The sequence below is a fragment of the Carlito syrichta genome, unplaced genomic scaffold (genome assembly GCF_000164805.1).
Source record: "Carlito syrichta isolate Samal-C Ts95f unplaced genomic scaffold, Tarsius_syrichta-2.0.1 Scaffold308099, whole genome shotgun sequence".
Classification (NCBI taxonomy): domain Eukaryota; kingdom Metazoa; phylum Chordata; class Mammalia; order Primates; family Tarsiidae; genus Carlito; species Carlito syrichta.
The window spans coordinates 188,509-195,952 of record NW_007252195.1 but is presented as its reverse complement, the minus strand read 5'-3'; positions in this window follow the sequence as shown (position 1 = coordinate 195,952).

The window sequence follows — 7,444 nt, the reverse complement described above, 5'->3', positions numbered from 1 at the left end:
GCTCTTTCTCTGCCATGTGAACACACAGAGAGAAGCCCGCCCCTTGCAAGCCAGGAAGGGGGGTCTCACCGGAAGCTAAATCAACCGGCACCTGGAACTTGTCATTCTCAGCCTCCAGAACTATAAGAAAATACATTGCTGTTGTTTAAGCCCCCTCGTCTATGGTATTTTGTTATGGCAGCCTGAGCAGACTAATACCAGAACCACCCAAGGGAGATACTAATCGCTGCCTCCACCATGTCCCCTTCTAAAATATTCCACCCTTGTCCACTAGCAGAGCTGCCCCAAGGGCCACATGCTCTTCCTGTGCCCTCAGGTTATGGGCCAGGTGGGGGTACCTGACCCTGGAGACTCCACTCATGTGCCCTGGATACATTCCCCTCCAACCCACAAATTAGAGCTTCTTTAGGTTTTTGTTTTTGTTTGTTTCTAGTCAGAATTTCACTCTGTTGCCCAGGCTGGTGTGCAGTGGCACACTCATGGCCACCAGAGCCTCGACCTACTTGACTCAGGTGATCCTTCCACCTCAATCTCCCAAGTAGCTGGAACTGTAGAGGCAAGCCACCACACCTGGCTAATGTTTTGATTTATTGTAGAGACAAGGTCTCACCAAGTTGCCCAGGTCATCTCGAATACCTGGCAATCCTCTTGCTTTGGCCTCCCAAAGTTCTGGGATTACAGGCATGAACCACAGTGCCCAGATGTTTAGGTTAGCAAGATCTTCTGTTGAGCTGTGTATTCTCTGGGAATAATTGATGTTAGGGTGAGTCGGCTTGGTCGCATAATCATAATATCCACCTCACAAACTGATTCTAACAGTCATTTCAAAACCTAAGGCCCTTCCAGAAAAAACAGGCCTAGGAGGAGTGTGGCAGTTGGAATCTTTCAGAGGGAAGGTCAGAGGTGGGTGAGGGGGTGGTCCCTGGGAGGTGTGGCTGGGAGACAGGGAGAGCAACAGGAGACAAAGCTGCAGGACAAACCTGGACTGCAGTTGACCTAAGGCTTCCGAGGGGCATGCAACATGCCCTGCACCCATTCCCATCCAGAGGGTGGCTTTTGTCATAATTGTGCTAATCCAAGCAAATTTGACTGTGAGAGTGAAAGACCTGTTCAGACTTCCTTATGTATTAGGGGAGGGATGGCGGTTATTGGGAGGAAAGGAGAAATACAGGGAGTTTCTTGGGAAGCTACGCCATTCTTTCTCTCCCCCACCCCTTCTCTTCTTTCCCTCTCCCCCACTTTCCTCCCTTCTCCCCCCCTTCTCCCCCTGTGACTGCTAGACCTTGCTCCCTCTCCTCCTCCTCCTCCACATCTTCCCTTCTCTCCCTCCCTCCCTCCTCCCCTCTTTCTCCCTCCCTCTCCGCCTCCTCCCTCTCTCCCTCTTCCTCTTCCTCCCTTATTATGGTCTGAGCTGTTCTCCCTTGACACCATTAAATCAAATGGGCAGGGAACTGGTAGAAAGAAGTTTATTTCTGAGTTCGAATCCAGGAAGCAGAGCCAGACTCGAGGTCTTTCTAAAATGCTTCTGTCCACCCTTTAGGCCTCGTGCGCTGCACATTTATAGTCCATTAGCCACGTGACCTATCCATTAGTCACGTGACCAGCAGGACATTGTGGAGAGCTTCAGTTACAGCCACGTTTTGCATTTAGACAGTGACACTTAGAGTAAAGGAGGTGTACAAGGCCTAAGACACTATGTGTTGCAAAAGTGATACAAATCACAAGACTTATAATTACATTGATACCATATTGTTCAAACCTATGACTGTTAAGAGAGGGAGTAAACAGGGATTTACATCTTTAGTCTGCCTGGAAGTCAAGGATCCCCTGAAGCTACTTACTGGGAGTGTATAGAAGACTTAGGGACTCAGGAATGTGCAGGAGCATTGAACCCTTGCCACGCCCTTCTCTAGGGATTGTGGCAATGTGAGCAGACTTTCAAGGGTTCTGTACCAGCCTCTCTCTCTCCATCTCTCTCCCTCTCTCCTTCCCTCTCCCTCCCTTTCCTTTTCCCTTTCCCTTCCTTCTTTCCCTCCCTCACCCTCTCTCCCCCTTCCCTTCTTCCTCTCCCCTCCCCCTCTGGCTGTTCCTGTTAGCTTACCTTGCCAGGTGTGCCCACTCCCTTTGCATAGCAGCCCTTTCAGCCACCACAGCTAGAGATGGGCCCAGCAGGGCGGTTAAGTCCTCAAGCATCTACTGAGGAAATTCATGCTGAAGATCCCTATATGTTGTTAAAAAGTCAGAAATATGCTATTTTTTAAAGTTTAAATGCTATATAATTAGTTTCCAATTTAGATTAATGTGTACACTGAAGAATGACATATTCTGACTCATAAAATTTATTGATAAAGTCTCCATGTTGCTGGACGCGGTGGCTCATGCCTGTAATCCCAGCACTTTGGGAGGCAGAGGTGAGAGAATTGCCTGAGCTCAGGGGTTTGAGACCAGCCTGGCAACACGGCAAGACTTCATCTCTACAGTAAATCAAAAAATTAACCGGGCATGGCGGTGCATGCCTGTGGTTCCATCTACTTGGAAGACTGAGGCCGAAGGATTGCCGGAGCCCGGCAGGTCAGTGTGTGGTGGCCGTGAGTGTGCTACTGCACTCCAACCTGGGCAACAGAGAGAGACTCCAACTCAAAACAAAAACAAAAACAAAAAAACTGCATGTTAACCAGAAAATGCTTTTTTTTAAAGAAAGAAAGAAAAACCGCACCAGAAAATGTTTCTAAAATGTTTGCTTTCCCCTCTTTGTAAACACAAGAACAACATCGGTGCTCCTGGTGCTGTGGGAGTCAGGAGTTGAAGCAATCGTGCCCATGGAAGCGATCACAGAGAACAAGGGACCAGAACTGGGCTTATGGGTCAGAACACTCCTCAGCCCCGCAGTGACGTCAGAGCTGCTGTAGGCATGTCACAGAACCTCTTTGAGTCCCACTTTCCTCATATGAGAAGGGGAAAATGAAAGGTGGCTATACTTGTCTCCTAACTTCAGGCATAATTATAAATTTATGTGTGAAATGAATTAGTCAGTTGAAAGTGTGAGTATTTTAGTCTTTGGCATATAGGACTAGGGCTATTTGTTGAATAATTTCTACAGTGTTAACGATCTCCATGCACAATTCAGGATACCTGGTTGAATCTGTAGAAATTCTAGATCTTATTTTCAAAAACAGGGGTTTGGGGGAAACTAAGTTTCTTGTATGAGTTATTTCTGTTTCTTCTTCTTCTTCTTCTTCTTTTTTTTTTTTGAGTGGCAGTCTCTGTTGTCCAGTGGCATGCTGGCAGCCACCACAGTCTCGACCTGCTGAGTTCAGGTGATCCTTCCACCTCAGTCTTCCAAGTAGCTGGAACCACAGGCATGCGCTACCATGTCTGGCTAATATTTTGGTTTATTGTAGAAACAAGGTCTCTTCAAGTTGTCTAGGCTGGTCTCGACGCCCTGGACTCAAGCAATCCTCTCACCTCTGCCTCCCAATGTTCTGGGATTATAGGCATGAGCCACCATGCCTGACTTGAACTAGTTCTGTTAGCTGTTTCTTTCACAAAGTGAGAAGTGGGGGAGAAATCAGGTAAATTGAGGATTCAGTTCATTGAGTTAATACAAAAACGACATTAATAAAAAGTATTTTTTAGAACTTACTCAACAAATGCTTACCAAGGACACTGGGAGTATATTGTTGAATGGTTCATGCCCTCGTGGAGCTGACAATCTGGTACTCAGAACATCTTCACACTTAAAACAGACCTTGAGGCCGGGCACGGTAGCTCACACCAGTAATGCTAGCACTTTGGGAGGCTGAGGCAAGAGGATTGCCTGAGTCTAGGGGTTTGAAACCAGCCTGGGCAGCTTGGCAAGACTTCGTCTCTACAATAAGTTAAAAAATTAGCCAGTCATGGTGGCACGCGCCTGCAGTTACCAGCTACTTGGAAGACTGAGGCAGAATGCTTACCTAAGTCCAACAGGTTGAGGCTGTGGTGGCTGTGAGCATGTCACTGCACTCCAGTCTGGGTGACAGAGTGAGCCTCCGACTCAGAAAAACAAAACAAAACCCGACATCAGTGAGATGCCCCACTGCCCCCATGAGTCTTCTCAGTGCCTGCAAATGTCACCCTTGACCAGGGACCAGGAGGAAGTGGAGGAAGCAAGACAGACAACAGGGTCCGGCAGTCCAGAAGAAGGCTGGGGCCTGAGCACAAATCCCACACCAAGATTTTCAGATCACTGCTCTTGGCTGAGAAGAGAAAAGTTGGGATTTTTTCCACCAAGGTTGGAACATGCTCAGCGATCCTTTTTCCTCTGTCTCTCCTCTCTCTTTCTCTTTCACAGGATCCAAATGCCACGTCTGGGTTTAACTTCAGTCTGACAATAGCTAATACTTTTTCTGAGCCTGTCTGGGCTCAGGCACTGTGCTGGCCACCTCCCATGTCTTGTCTGTCATCCTCATAGCAGCTTTGCAAGGTAGTCACTATCAGCATCCCCAATCTGCTCATGAGGAAACTGCAGTGTGCAGCAAGTGTAGCCAAGGTCACAACAGGTGGCTACAACAGAACCAAATCCAGTTCTGGCCCCTTGAGTGCCTTCCTTCTTCTTGCCAAGCCATGCAGGGCCTACACAGTTTTCTAAACAGAACAGTGGCAACCTTGTCTTCCTATCCCTTCCCACCATGGGAGAAAAATGCACATGTCTTCTAACATATCAAAGGATAATGATAACAATAGCTAATATTAATTGAGTAATTACTATGTGCCAGGCACGAGTCTAAGATCTTTACATGCATTAATTCATTTAATCCTCGTAAACCTATAAGTGGTTACCCATATTATTTAATTATTTTTAATAGAGATGGGGTCTTGCTATGTTGCCCAGGCTGGTCTGGAACTCCTGGGCTCAAGCAGTACTCCCATCTTGGCCTCCCAAAGTGCTGGGATTACAAGCATAAGCCACCCCACCCAGCCTATTTAATATTATTTGTCTTTTATTTTATAGATTAGAAATGGAAACACAGAAAGGTCGAGTATTTTGTCCAAGGTACTTCAACTAGCATATGGCAGAGGCAGAGTTTAGACTCAAGTTGCCCAATGCCCTTAAAAATGGTCATTCCATCCGAAAGATAGACACAACTTTCCTCTATCACAGTTTTCTTAAGTTGTTGAAAAAAGGTCACTAGGATGGGAGGAACCCCCTCTGTCCTCATCTCTCACCCTCATGAGCAGAAGACACAATTCTGTTCATATGTAGTCTGTGTGAACGTCTCGTTCTATCACGGTGCAGTATGAAACCTCTACAACTGTACACTGTAGCCTACATTCCATCCACTATGAAAGGGCACGTGACCAAGAAATGCACCATGTACTGCATTTCAAAGCTGAGTTCCAAATAAAAATAAATAAATAAAAAATAGTGACCGGGCATGGTGACTCACGCCTGTAATCTCAGCACTTTGTGAGACAGAGGCAAGAGGATTGCCTGATCTCAGGGGTTCGAGACCACTCTGGCAACTTGGTGAGACCTCATCTCTACAATAAAAATAAAAAAAATTAGCCAATCATGGTAGCACATGCCTGTGGTTCTGGCTACTTGGAGGGCTGAGGCAGAAGGATCGCCTGAGCCCAGCAGGTCGAGGCTGTAGTAGCAACAGAGTGAGACTCCAACTCAATAAATAAATAAATAAATAAATAAATAAATAAATAAATAAATAAATAAAGCTGAGCTCTCGGCCTAATCTAGTTTCTGTTCCCAAATGTATAACATTTCACACAGATGTGAGCATTCTCTCAAAGGGTTAACAGCATTCCTTGAAAAGAGGAACTGAAGAAATGGAGAGGCATTTTCTTTACCAGCTCAGACAAGTGGCAGAAAAGTTAAAAAAAAATTTTTTTTTTTAAATATGAGGTTTTGGATCCTCCTCACTCTGTGACCAGGCTTTTGGGTAGCATGGACAGTGCCATCACTGACTGGGCACTGACCTTAGTGGCTCCTCTGGAGACTTGGCAGAGGCAGATGGCAGCCGCAAAGTGTGGGGGCATCAGGTAACCTCAGTTCACTCATGTCTCACCTGAGAACATCCTCTCTGCATCACGGAGACACATGAGAGATCTCAGAAGCAGGCCAACATCCTCTCTTGTGAACCTACTTTGTGACCATGGACCATGAAGGGTGCCTGGTAACAACTAATTCAATACATCAAGGGCACAAAAAAGAATTATGAACGTTCTGTCTTCCCTCTCTTTGCTGCACCACAGGAAAATGTTCCCATGGACATTGGTTTGTATTAGCAAAAAACCAAAATTCAATTAACAGGTCACACTCTGGTAGCAAAGACAAAATCAGGAAAACACTTTCCAATCAGAAACTGCAAAGAAATCGGGGCTTTTATTTAATAGCAAAATTAGGGCTTGGATGGCGGTATTCTTCCAATCAACTTTTCACAAATATTTCCTAATTTAGCCTACTCCCCCCCCAATATCGTTGAAGTCACTTTGTCTGGGTTTCTGCCTCTCCCACATTTCATCAGTGGCAATGTGTCTTTCGCTTGGCACATGGTTTAGGCTGCAGCCCGTGGTGAGTCCCCTTCTCCTGGGATCAGAGAGTCTGAGGTTCTCAGTCCTTTCTTCTGCTGCTACAGTCTCCCCCCACCCCTGAGACATTCCTCCAGATCCTCACACACTCATCAATTTCCCCTCCACGCCCGGTGCCCCCAGCTGCCAAGGTAACCCTCCGAGGAGATGAAGTGCCAGTAAAGAGACCGTCTGAAAGGCGCTCACTGGGAGGAATTCAGTGAGAGAAAATATGGAAGAACAAAAAAGGTCTAGGACCCTGGACTGAAATCGCCTGGGACTGCTCTAGCTGACACTGAGCTGGTGTAACACGCATTCTCAGGGAATCGTGAGGATGAGGAGAGAGAGAGAGATTTTGTTGCTTGGGGCTCGGGAAAGAGAAAGGATTTAGCAGCACACATGTCAGGTTGGAGTGCTAAGTCTCCAAGGACACCTTCATTCCCAGGATGGCTTCTAACACAGGCCTGGCGGGCCTCTGGCTGGACATGGAGTTGGCTCAGAGACAGGAAAGCCATTCCCACAGGGGGGACACAACTTGCCAAACAATTCCCACCGCCCATCTAGGCGGCTGCCCTCGTGCCACAGAGTCTTCCTGGGCAGGTTGATCAGCTGATTTTGCATCAGGGGTTTACAAATATTAGCTTCTATACTTGTTTCTTGAGGTTAAAACATCTTCAGATGAAGGTGCTGCAGGGAATGGTAAGAAGCCCATGTTTCTTTTCTGTCTTTGCATGGAGTATAGAGTTTTTAAAGAGAAACTGGATTTGGATGTTGGAAACTAAAACAAAAAGGCTTCTTTTCCTCTCTGGAGATGCTTTTTTGCCTACTCTGTTAACAGAGGCTAACTGCCTCTGGTTTGGACACACACACACACACACACACA